Genomic DNA, 12,730 nt, shown 5'->3' on the forward strand with positions numbered 1-12,730 from the left:
GTGCTGTGAAAAATGTCTGTCCTTTTTTGTATTTGGTGGTGAGCTAACATAAATATACGTGGTGTTTTCGCTGTAAAACATTTTAAAAATCGGACATGTTGGCTGGATTCACAAGATGTTTATCTTTCAAATGCTGTATTGGACTTGTTAATGTGTGAAAGTTAAATATTTCTAAAAAATATATTTTGAATTTCGCGCCCTGCACTTGAGCTGGCTGTTGTCATAAGTGTACCAGCGTCGGGCTTGCAGCCTGATTAAGCATGGATATTGCAATTGAGGCCTTCCACAATTTTAAATGTGTCAAATGGATGGGGATACCTTTGAGTTGAGAATTATCAGCCAATGAAGAAGAAAATGGAGATAGCTTTCAATGCAACAGCGTCACAGAGGCTATAATGACACAGATACAAAGAGTTCTATATCTTATCTCTATGGCCTGTAAACACGCGTATCTACCCTCTCATTGGCTAGAATGGTCCCACCTGATCTCGCCCCCTCCCTCGTGTCTTCCATCTTTGAGGACATGTATTTCCATTGTTAGAGCGGGCACTCGAATCTCTTGTCAATATAATAGACAATCTTTCATAATGTTCTCCCATCGCGCATGCGCTTTAATACCCACATAATGCAAATATCACTGCGCCACAACAATTCGATATAGATAGAGGGGCAGGAATGATGCAACACATGGACGGAACTAGAATACAGTGCCTATGTATTGAGATAAATGACAATTGAATGCACATAGTCAGAATACCTCTCTGTTATGTCTTCATCCGACATGTTCGAAAACATTCCCAAGCCGCAGAGCGGAGCGGAAAAGATGACGTCAAGCGCCCAGCGTCACCCACCTCTCCCTCTCCTATGCACCCCAAAGTTTACTTGCAAAATACTCACCTTTCGGTATCCATACACGCAATAAAACACGACTTTAAATGTACATACTACCCTAACGAAGATTTTTATTGTATCGAGGCCTTTCTATCAGTTCCGGGAAATGTTTAAAATGTGGTAAATAGCTTGACATACCCATTATCCAGCAGACGTAGACCCTTTTTTAAAGATCGGCAGGACTCATGTGACCACATGACTGTTCTCCGCCAATGGGACCGACGGTTGCATGATTTGCTGTTTTTTTTCTTCTTCTTGAAGACGAAAGACGGACTGGGGATGTTTTCAAACCCAGCAATAAACTGGACGTCATACAGCCCTTAGGCTAGCTACTGTTAATGTTCAATATTTTGGGGAAATTACTGTTTTACAGCTACGTAGTTATATATTCAGGATCTGAAAACGAATGAACAGGCAGAACCTGATCGCTATTGAAAAGGTAAGCAGAAAGTTAATGTTCATATTGATTTAGATTTGATTGCCCATGATCATAGGTAAACCCCAGTTAGTCTTCTGGCTAGTTGGAGAGCTAGCTAGCAAGCTAACCAACTTTGACGTAGCTGTTTTCGGAAATTGAATGTTAGCTATGACACAACGTGTTTTTGGATTTGTATGTCAACTACGTTCTATATACGCATTTAGTAACAGGTGTTTTACTTATGTGGCTAAGTTGCTTTTACGCCAAGAATATGAAGAATTGTAGCGTGCGTGGCTGTGTGTCGAGGGCAAAGCTGGGTGACAACTGGCTAACTAGTTAGCTTCAGCTAGCCTGTTCGTAGCAAGCTTGCTAGCACAGGGGAGGGGGAAACGGTGGTAGGGCATTCGCCTCAGCGGGCTTTTGTCTACACGGGATGGTTTTGTTCTCCATGTAACTACACATTGAACGATTTTAAATAATATCTAACTCTTTTTCGCAACAGACCAAGCTGCACAGTAAATTGACCAAGACGTTCCGCCAGGTAGCAAACTCGCCACATTATGCAACGTAGCTGGTTCGCACACCTCAGAAGGAATGGCTAACGTTAGCTAACTACTGTAGCCCTCATTACAAGAATTTCAGCGCCGAACGTAACGTAAGCATGCTATTCTCTGAACACGATCTACGTTAACCCTAGCTAGCTAGCTAGCAAGCAAGCTAACTGTATTCGTGTCATTTATGTCCATATACGTTTATAACGTCCAATTTTTGCCACATTGGATCTGTAAAATGCACATAATAATAATAACAATTATAATGATTTGCTATTTTGTAAATCTGACAACAGTATAGCCAAGGTACAGCAGCGAGTCAAGCATTTGGGGGGTGTGTTGGTTGAACCGCTGTCTGTCTGGTGTGACCGTCCTTCGCTCTGGAAACCTTTTGTCTAAAGGACGTATCAAAACATGTGTACTCACTCAGATCCTATACAAAAACCAAGCCACTAGTGCAGATGTATAGCTGAATATTACCTCACGTCTCTCGTTCATGACAATGACAGAATAAATACATTGTACATTTTATTATAGCCACAATGGGTGCAGAAMGAACAGTCTCCATGAAGTATGAGGAAATATCAAATCAAGGGTGATGTCATTTCTACCCTCCCATGCTGTTGCAGTATTTTGTATAGCCTAATATCAGTGCAATACCGGTTGAAATTGATATCCCGCTATTGTCTTCAGTAAGGCAGCAATGACAATGACACTGAATCTATGAATTTAGTTGCAAGTAAGGGCTCCGTTTATCTAAATAGGTTTCACCTTTTTCCTACTACAAAATATAGCTATACGCCTTCAGCCCTAAATAATCAAAGCGTAGTAATGTGTGTGTAATAAAGAAGTTAATTACAGAATGCATAGTGACTAACCATAGGGTTTGTCTTAAACACCTAACATGTTGAAAACAACCCCCCCCAAAAAAAATACTAGTCCTATATATTTTCCTATATACTTTAAAAATGGGCCTTTGATACCACTCTGAATTGTAATTTAGCTCGATGATAGAATTCTGGTTTGAATGTCTGTCTAACTTTGTGATCGTCACTACACTAAAATTGTATTTTGTTGTCACATCATGTTCCTCATTTGTGTTACTGTAGTACCAAGTACTTAACTCACAATCGCAGGTACATTATAACAAGTACATTTTACATATTGAACTTATTATGGCAGTTTATGCAATAGCCATGTAAACACCGTACTCTGCTTGTCRTAATTGGCGTAAGGTCATAATCGGAAGTAAGCATATGCCGATTTTAAAAACACCTGGTTTTCTGAGTAATCTTTCAAATTATTAGGACATGTAAATACCTTTAATCGGCGTTCCAGCGGTGCCTTTTATTTGCCCATGCACCAGCCAAGCAAGCTTCCCTCTTTGCGAGTGAGTTGTACTTGGAACAGCTGAATGTATATGCTTCTTTTAGAAGTAGTTTTCACATGTACTTTATGTGTCCAAACTCAGAATCAAATATCCTTCCCAAAAATAACATGTTTGTTTTGATTGGTGATTTTCTGCATTTATCTGTGCCATCAGGTTGCCTGATTTCAAATATGTCCATGAAAACAGGATTATTAGTGAAATCAGTCTTCTTCCAAAGCATGCAAAAGTTTTAATTAATCTTATTTGTAAAAAAATTATTTAATCTTTATTTAACTAGGCAAGTCAGTTAAGAACACATTCGTATTTACAATGACAGCCTAGGYACAGTGTGTTAACGGCCTTGTTCAGGGGCAGAATGACAGATTTTGACCTTGTCAGCTCGGTATTTCAATCGAGCAACATTTCAGGTTACTGGCCAAAAGCTCTAACCACTAGGCTTCCTGCCGCTCCTAATCTCACTTTCCACAATCACATTATTGTATGCATGACACTCACACAAAAGCCACACACATTTAGGGCTGGTATGATACCAGTATCGCAATATAAAAAATAAAAATATATATATATATATAAAAATGAATGATAACACGAAATAGATTGCACTCTGTTCCTGTATGTAAAATATTGTGTGCTTGGGAAATGACTCCATGTGATTCTGGATGACATCATAATATTGTGTGCTTGGGAAATGACTCCATGTGATTCTGGATGACATTCAAATATGTTGCTTCGGGAAATGACTCCATGTGATTCTGGTGACATCAAATATTGTGTGCTTGGAAATGACTCCATGTGATTCTGGATGACATCATAATATTGTGTGCTTGGAAATGACTCCATTGATTCCTGGAGCATACATAATATTGTGTGCTTGGGAATGACTCCATGTGATTCTGGATGACATCATAATATTGTGTGCTTGGGAAATGACTCCATGTGATTCTTGGATGACATCATAATATTGTGTGCTTGGGAAATGACTCCATGTGATTCTGGATGACATCATAATGACATTTTGTTTCCAACATCAGATGTTTTTCCTTAAGAAGTTAAATCCCCTTTTGTGTGTTTTTGTTTCCCTGTCACGATACAAACAAATAGTGCGATACCGGTATCGTCCCGGCCCTAATTCACATACACACGCATACCGACACAACACGCCCCACACACTCTCGTATGCGGTTGCTACTCTGTTCTCTTATGATTATCTATCCTGATGCCTAGTCACTTTACCCGGCCGTTATGTACATATCTAGTAGGGATGTGCATCTTTCCCTTTTCAAGACGATTCGATACGTATCGAGGTACAGTAAATGATATGTTTTTTTAGTTTGAAACAATTCGGTTTGATTAGAGGAACGACTCGATTCGACGCGTTTTAACATTTGTGGCATTAACACATTCATTATCCGTTCTAAAATTCAAATCTGCTTCTGAGGAAGCTTATGGGCTGGGCCTCTCTGATCTGGATCTGCCTGAGCTGACTTTTCTCTGTGTGTTTTGTTTGTAAATGATGTCTATGTAGGCACCTGAGCTGAGTCAGAAGGGAAACTCGGCATCTACCACCCACTATCAGATAAGGGGGGAGGGGGTAGTGTTTGCTTTTTCTCCCCTCACTTGTTTTATCTGAAATCACCATCACCCACTAATTCAATTGTTGTTCAGCGTGCAAAATTACTTGTTGATTTAATGACTGTCAACACAGTGCATTCGAAAAGTATTCAAACCCCTTGACTTTTTCCACATTTTGTTACGTTACAGCATTATTCTAAAATGGATTAAATTGTTTCCCCCCCTCAATCTACACACAATACCCCATAATGACAAGGCAAAAAATAATGTTTTTAAGAAATCGTTGTCGGGTCGTTGTCCTGTTGGAAGGTGAATCTTTACCCCAGTCTGATAACCTGCCTCAGAGCACTTAGGACTTCATCAAGGATCTCTCTCTGTACTTTGCTCAGTTCATCTTTCCCTCGATCCTGACTAGTCTCCCAGTCCCTGCCGCTGAAAAACATRCCTACAGCATGATGCTGCCACCGCCATGCTTTGCTGTAGGGATTCWTTCAGGCCAAAGAGTTCAATCTTGGTTTCATCAGACCAGAGAATCTTGTTTCTCATGGTCTGAGAGTCCTGTAGGTGCCTTTTGGCAAACTCCAAGCGGGCTGTCATGTGCCTTTTTACTGAAGAGTGGCTTCCGTCTAGCCACTCTACCATAAAAGCCTGATTGGTGGAGTGCTGCAGAGATGGTTGTCCTTTTGGAAGGTACTCTCATCTCCACAGAGGAACTATTGAGCTCTGTCAGAGTGAGCATCGGGTTCTTGGTCACCTCCRTGACCAAGGCCCTATTCCCCCGATTGCTCAGTTTGCCCAGGCGGCCAGCTCTAGGAAGAGTCTTGGTGGTTACAAACTTCTTCCATTTAAGAATGTTGGAGGCCACTGTGTTCTTGGGGACCTTCAATGCTGCAGACATTATTTTGGTACCATTCCCCAGACCTGTGCTTCGACACAATCCTGCTCGGAGCTCTATGGACAATTGCTTCTACCTCAGGGCTTGGTTTTTGCTCTGACATGCACTGTCAACTGTGGGACACTATATATGCCTTTCCAAATCACGTCCWATCAATTGAATTTYCCACAGGTGGACTCCAATCAAGTTGTAGAAACATCTCAAGGATGATCAATAAAAACAGGATGCACCTGAGCTCAATTTCGAAAATAATGTATTTCTGTTTTTTTTGGACGAATTATGGTGTGTTGTGTGTAGATTGAGGTTTTTTTCTCCTTCCCCCACCCCATCAATTTTAGAATAAGGCTGTAACGTAACAAAATGTGGAAAAGGTGAAGGGGTCTGAATACTTCCTGAATGCACTGTATACTTTTTTTTTTTTTTTTTTTACCGGGGACCTTCAGACGAGTCTTGTGAGGCTTGTGGGTGTCCTAGAGCAAAACAACCTACATATACAGTACCAGTCAAATGTTTGGAGACATACTCATCCAAGTTATTATTATTTTTAAGTTTAAAAAAAAAAAAATCTACATTGTAGAATAATATCGAAGACATCAACTATTAAATAAAACATGAAATCATGTAGTAATCAAAAAAGGAAAAGCAGCAAACAAGTGCTCAGCATATGTGGGAACTCCTTCAAGACTGTTGGAAAAGCATTCCTCATGAAGCTGGTTGAGAGAATGCTGAGTGTGCAAGGCAGTCATCAAGGCAAAGGGTGGCTACTTTTGAAGAWTCTGAAATTGAAAATATATATTTTTAAGTAAATATTTGGTTACTACATGATTCCATATGTGTTATTTCATAGTTTTGATGTTTTCGCCATTATTCTACAATGTAGAAAATAGTAAAAAATAAAGGAAAACCCTCGAATGAGTAGGTGTGTCCAAACTTTAGACTGGTACTATATGTGTTTGTGAGACACTCACTTTTACACAGATAGGTAATTTTAGCCTTAACTGTTTGGATGSTACAGACAGAAGTTGGCAGAAGACGCTTTAATGCCTTCAGACAAATCCTGTGGTGCTTTGTGGGTCGTAGAGCAAAACGGAGAACAACATTGTGTTCATGAGAGTAATCCTTTGTAGGCTAAATCATTCGGGCGCTTTGGTCATTTTCACGAGAAGACAGATTTAATTATTTTTTAAATTGTGGTGTCTTGTGGTCTGYCAAACACCACTCTAGCTCTGCCACCTTTCACTGCACATGCAGAACGGCGATATATGCAGATGTGGTGAATTAAGACGCAGTCCGTACCAAAAAAAATAAATCTATTTCTAGTTATGTTAATCTAAACTTACATCGGTTTCAGTAACAACCAGGAAGCAATGGCAATTACTTGCCATTCATCTTGTACTCGCACAATGAGTATAATGCTCTGTTTTGCCTTATTTGGATTCATTTCTTAGTCATTTAGTATTAATGCCTCCAATATCAGTAAAACTGAAAGAAATTTAAAGGGACATTTCTAAAATGTTCTACTTCATATTCATCTCGGCACCTCATCAACGCATTTTGAAATTGCACGTTTTTATGTTAAAAGAAAATAGCGGAAGATGAGTGTTTCCAATGAGCTCATCAACCAATTAGAAGACGATGCCTACTGATGATGTCATAAACACTTCTTTTCCTTTTTTTACTACAGAACATAGAAACGTGTTCACATGTTGGGGGGGGGGGGGTCACGAATATTAAGTAGAATGTTATGATTCTACCTGACGTGGGCTCAAGAGTGGCGCAGCGGTCTAAGGCACTGCATCTCAGTGCTAGAGGCAGCACTACAGACAACCTGGTTCAATTCCAGGCTGTGGCGCAACCGGCTGTGATTGGGAGTCCCATAGGGTGGCGTACTATTGGCTCGGTGTCGTCCGGGGTTAGGGTTTGGCCGGGGTAGGCAGTCATTGTAAATAAGAGTTTGTTCTTAACTGACTTACCTAGTTAAATAAAGGTAACATTTAAAAAATTATATATATATATATTTTTTAATCCACCTGTAGCACTTCTATTCAAGGCCTTGTAAGGAAACGATTCATAGACTAAGCTCCTCTGTAGCTTAGTTGGTACAGAATGGTGCTTTTGCGTTGGATAAAAGGATACAATATTTTAAATGGCACATTTTAACTTATACACCAGATTTCAACCCTCACTCAGCAGTTCCTGTGGAAATGGCGACAGGAACAAAGCGACCATGTTTTACGAGTTTCAGTTTCTACTCCGTACAGGGTCTTCCACCATCGTATTTACACACCATTATCTTCACAACCTTTTTAACTATTTACGTGGTCATTAGGGATGTCCCATCAAAAAACACAATCTTGGTTGACAGTCGTCTAAATTTGGGACTTCATTTTTTTCCATAGACACTTTCGATCAAATCAACTATATTTTGGCTACTGAACTTGTCTGATGCTTTAAGCACTGCCATTTAAAAAAATGAAGACACAAATTACTAAAGAGGGAGCCAGAGATCAATATAGCCTAACCAGAAAGAAACTCGTTCCAGACCCTCCCGCTGCCGGCCTTCAGATTCTGCCTTTTTAACTCCTGAAGTTTCCGGTAACTGGCTACACCAGCGGTCGGAAACCTTTTCCATTTGGAGTGCCAAGTTTTATAGTAACATTTCTACTGATCTGTGTACCGGTAATGATTTCCATATGCAAATTTTACTGGAACAGTTTAATTTATAATAAAGGTCTTCATATCTCAAAATCTGTGTCATGTGGTTAATCAACACTAAATCTAAAGGAAAATTATACAAATCTATAAGTATCTTCTATTGCCAACTATTGTAAAAATAGCATACATAAACAAATAAAAACATTGCAGACTGCAGGTAGAAAATATCCCGATAAATATCCTATAAATCACATTTACTACTAATGGTATCTCAATCAATGTCATGTGGTAAATGAAAATGTAAACCTAAAAAGTAACTAATATTGCAAATAATTGCCAATAGGTAAACAAATTAAATAATAATAATTGCCTATATATATATATATATATATATATATATATATATATATATATATATATATATATATATATTATATATGGCAACAAATAGAAACATTGCAGCCCGCAGGTAGAAAATATCCTATAAATCACATTGGTTGCGAATGGCCTGTCTGCAAGGGAACTTGAAACATTGTATCAACCGGCTTTGAAACATTGTATCAACTTGGTCTAGCCCAGAGCTCATGTTAGCAAAACTTGCAACAATGTATAGAATATTCTGGGGCCTCAGTTTCCTGAGCCAGTGAGATCTGGACAGACACAGCTGTAGATTAGAAGTGGGATAAGGGATAAGAAGTAATCAGGTAGACCTAATTTTTCTGACGTTTCCACCGGATCAGAGCATGACTCTTCCCCCTCCGTGCTGCTGAGTGGTCATGGAAAGGGAGAGAGCTGGAAAGATTTTCTACGTTGAGGAACTACTGTCATTCTCAATGGATGCAGAAACAGATTTTTGTTTACTTGCGTTTTTGAGGAGAAGGAAATATTACTTTGAGAAGCTCTACATTTTAATGTTGAGTTTAAGACAATCAGAAATGGTATCATATCTCCCAAGGGACACATTTTATAAGCCTACATTTGCACGCAGGCCAGATAGACTAGGTCTACTTCTATGCGTAATCAGGTGTGTGTTCTCACTCAAAGATTTGACAGGAGCGCTCCGAACAAGATAATGAATCTTTGTCAACTAAAATAAACCCAAACTTTTTGTGTTGTGCGCTCTGCAAACATGTCCACTCTTACAACGACAACGTTAAAACGATAATATGACTATATATTTGAATGGATTAACAGAAATTACCGTCGCCAAACAAACATTGTAGATTCAAAATGATGGAATTATCGGTAAATGTACTACTGCTGATACAGGTTCGCCATCCGTTCAGACAGGCCTGATTCCAGACTGGTGTCTCGTGTGCCATCCGTGCAGACAGGCTGAATCAGACTGGTGTCTCGTGTGCCATCCGTTCAGACAGGCCTGAATCAGAACCGGTGTCTCGTGTGCCATCCGTTCAGACAGGCCTGAATCAGACTGGTGTCTCGTGTTGCCAATCCGTGCAGACAGGCCTGAATCAGACTGGTGTCTCGTGTGCCATCCGTGCAGGACAGGCCTGAATCAGACTGGTGTCTCGTGTGCCATCCGTTCAGACAGCCTGAATCAGACCGGTGGTCTCGTGTGCCATCCGTTCAGACAGGCCTGAATCAGACCGGTGTCTCGTGTGCCATCCGTTTCAGACAGGCCTGAATCAGACTGGTGTCTCGTGTGCCATCCGTGCAGACAGCCTGAATCAGACTGGTGTCTCGTGTGCCATCCGTGCAGACAGGCCTGAATCAGACTGGTGTTCTCGTGTGCCATCCGTTCAGACAGGCCTGAATCAGACCGGTGTCTCGTGTGCCATCCGTTCAGACAGGCCTGAATCAGACTGGTGTCTCGTGTGGCCATCCGTGGCAGACAAGGCCTGAATCAGGACTGGTGTCTCGTGTTGCCATCCGTGCAGACAGGCCTGAATCAGACTGTGTCTCGTGTGCCATCCGTATCAGGACAGGCCTGAATCAGACCGGTTGTTCTCGTGGCCATCCGTTCAGACAGGCCTGAATCAGACCGGTGTTCGTGTGCATCCGTCAGACAGCTGAATCAGACTGGTGTCTCGTGTGCCATCCGTTTCAGACAGGCCTGAATCAGACCGGGTGTCTTGTGGCCATCCGTTCAGACAGGCCTGAACAGACCGGTGTCTCGTGTGCCATCCGTTCAGACCGGTGTCTCGTGTGCCATCCGTTCAGACAGGCCTGAATCAGACCGGTGTCTCGTGTGCCATCCATTTTTTTTGTTGCTACTGCTCGAGCAATTTTTTTTTATCTTTGTTGACCAAGGAATCGACCAGTTCACTAGAATGGGGTCAACCCTAATAGGCATACATCCATTGGTAGTTTGATGTTGTCCTTCCTGTGGAAAAGGAGACATAAACTGATGGTGACCTACTCAGGGTCCCCCCCCCCCCTCTTTATGTACAGAACGCATCTATTGGTAGTTTGTTCTCGGTGTATGAAAAACCTAACTAGGTATAGGCACTCTTGGCTGTAGCCTAAGGATGATTTATTTTGGGCAAGAGTTCTGATCTGATTGGACAAAAATGCCAATTATTGGCTAAAGATGAGAATTGGGCTGCCTGTGTAAACGAAAACGAAGTCATATTCGCCTGAGGACCGTATCCCATTGTTGCCACTAACCTACCTAATGTAAATACTTGACTAAATTGTGTTTTGTCAAGTAATGCGTACATTTGATGATTCACTAGAGTAGTCCACTACCACTAGTCTAACACCACTAGTGATTGGGTCCAGTCCACTACCACTAGTGATGGGGTCCACTTACCACTAGTCTAACACCACTAGAAGTGATGGGGTCCACTACCACTAGTCTAACACCACTAGAGTTGATGGGTCCACACCACTAGTCTAACACCACTAAGAGTGATGGGGTCCACTACCACTAGTCTAACACACTAGAGTGTGGGGTCCATACCACTAGCTAACACCACTAGAGTGATGGGGTCCACCCACTAGTCTAACACACTAGAGTGATGGGGTCCACTACCACTAGTCTAACACCACTAGAGTGATGGGGTCCACTACCACTAGTCTAACACCACTAGGAGTGGTGGGTCCACTACCACTAGTCTAACACCACTAGAGTGATGGCGTCCACTACCACTAGTCTAACACCACATAGAGTAGAGTGTGGTCCACTACCACTGTCTAACACCACTAGAGTGATGGGGTCCACTACCACTAGTCTAACACCACTAGAGTGATGGGGTCCACTACCACTAGTCTAACACCACTAGAGTGATGGGGTCCACTACCACTAGTCTAACACCACTAGAGTGATGGGGTCCACTACCACTAGTCTAACACCACTAGAGTGATGGGGTCCATACCACTAGTCTAACACCACTAGAGTGATGGGGTCCACTACCACTAGTCTAACACCACTAGAGTGATGGGGTCCACTACCACTAGTCAACACCACTAGAGTGATGGGGTCCACTACCACTAGTCTAACACCACTAGAGTGATGGGTCCACTACCACTAGTGTCTAACCACCAACTAGAGTGATGGGGTCCACTACCACTAGTCTAACACCCACTAGAGTGATGGGGTCCACTTACCACTAGTCTAACACCACTAGCAGTGGTTGGGGTCAACCAGTCTAACACAGGTGGTCTCACTACACTAGTCTAACACCACTAGAGTGGTGGGGTCCACTACCACTAGGTCTAACACCACTAGAGTGGTGGGTCCACTACCACTAGTCTAACACCACTAGAGTGGTGGGGGTCCACTACCACTTTAGTCTAACACCACTAGAGTGGATGGGGTCCACTACCACTAGTCTAAACACCACTAGAGGTGTGGGGTCCACTACCACTAGTCTAACACCACTAGAGTGATGGGGTCCACTACCACTTAGTCTAACACCACTAGAGTGATGGGGTCCACTACCACTAGTCTAACACCACTAGAGTGATGGGTTCCACTTCCACTAGTCTAACACCACGTAGGAGTGATGGGGTCCACTACCACTAGTCTAACACCACTAGAGTGGTGGTCCACTACCACTAGTCTAACACCACTAGAGTTGGTGGGGTCCACTACCACTAGTTCTAACACCACTAGAGTATGGCCACTACCACTGTCTAACACCACTAGAGTGGTGGGGTCCACTAACCACTAGTCTAACACCACTAGAGTGATGGGGTCCACTACCACTAGTCTAACACCACTAGCAGTGATGGGGTCCACTACCAACTAGTCAACACCACTAGAGTGGTGGGGTCCACTACCACTGTCTAACACCACTAGAGTGTAGGTCTCATTGTTTGACCATGTCTGAGGCCTACCTAAAGGTTTCTGCATGGAACAGCAGCAGTGGACCACCTTTAATTTAAAATCTCTT

General features: G+C 42.0%; 1 protein-coding gene across 2 annotated transcripts in view; it reads left to right on the top strand.

Annotated features, from left to right (window-relative positions):
• The first annotated feature begins 1,169 nt into the window (after positions 1-1,169).
• The window catches only part of LOC139024529 (ankyrin repeat domain-containing protein 12-like), a 36,544-nt gene continuing 24,983 nt past the window's right edge, over positions 1,170-12,730 (top strand). Inside the window, exons 1-2 of one of the 2 annotated variants that reach the window (XM_070439389.1) lie at positions 1,170-1,330; positions 1,812-1,964. The gene's annotated coding sequence lies outside the window, so the exon portion shown is untranslated. The remainder of the gene's footprint in view (positions 1,331-1,811; positions 1,965-12,730) is intronic. The other variant, XM_070439388.1, reaches the window with a different exon arrangement.

The sequence above is a fragment of the Salvelinus sp. IW2-2015 genome, unplaced genomic scaffold (assembly GCF_002910315.2).
Source record: "Salvelinus sp. IW2-2015 unplaced genomic scaffold, ASM291031v2 Un_scaffold1613, whole genome shotgun sequence".
Classification (NCBI taxonomy): domain Eukaryota; kingdom Metazoa; phylum Chordata; class Actinopteri; order Salmoniformes; family Salmonidae; genus Salvelinus; species Salvelinus sp. IW2-2015.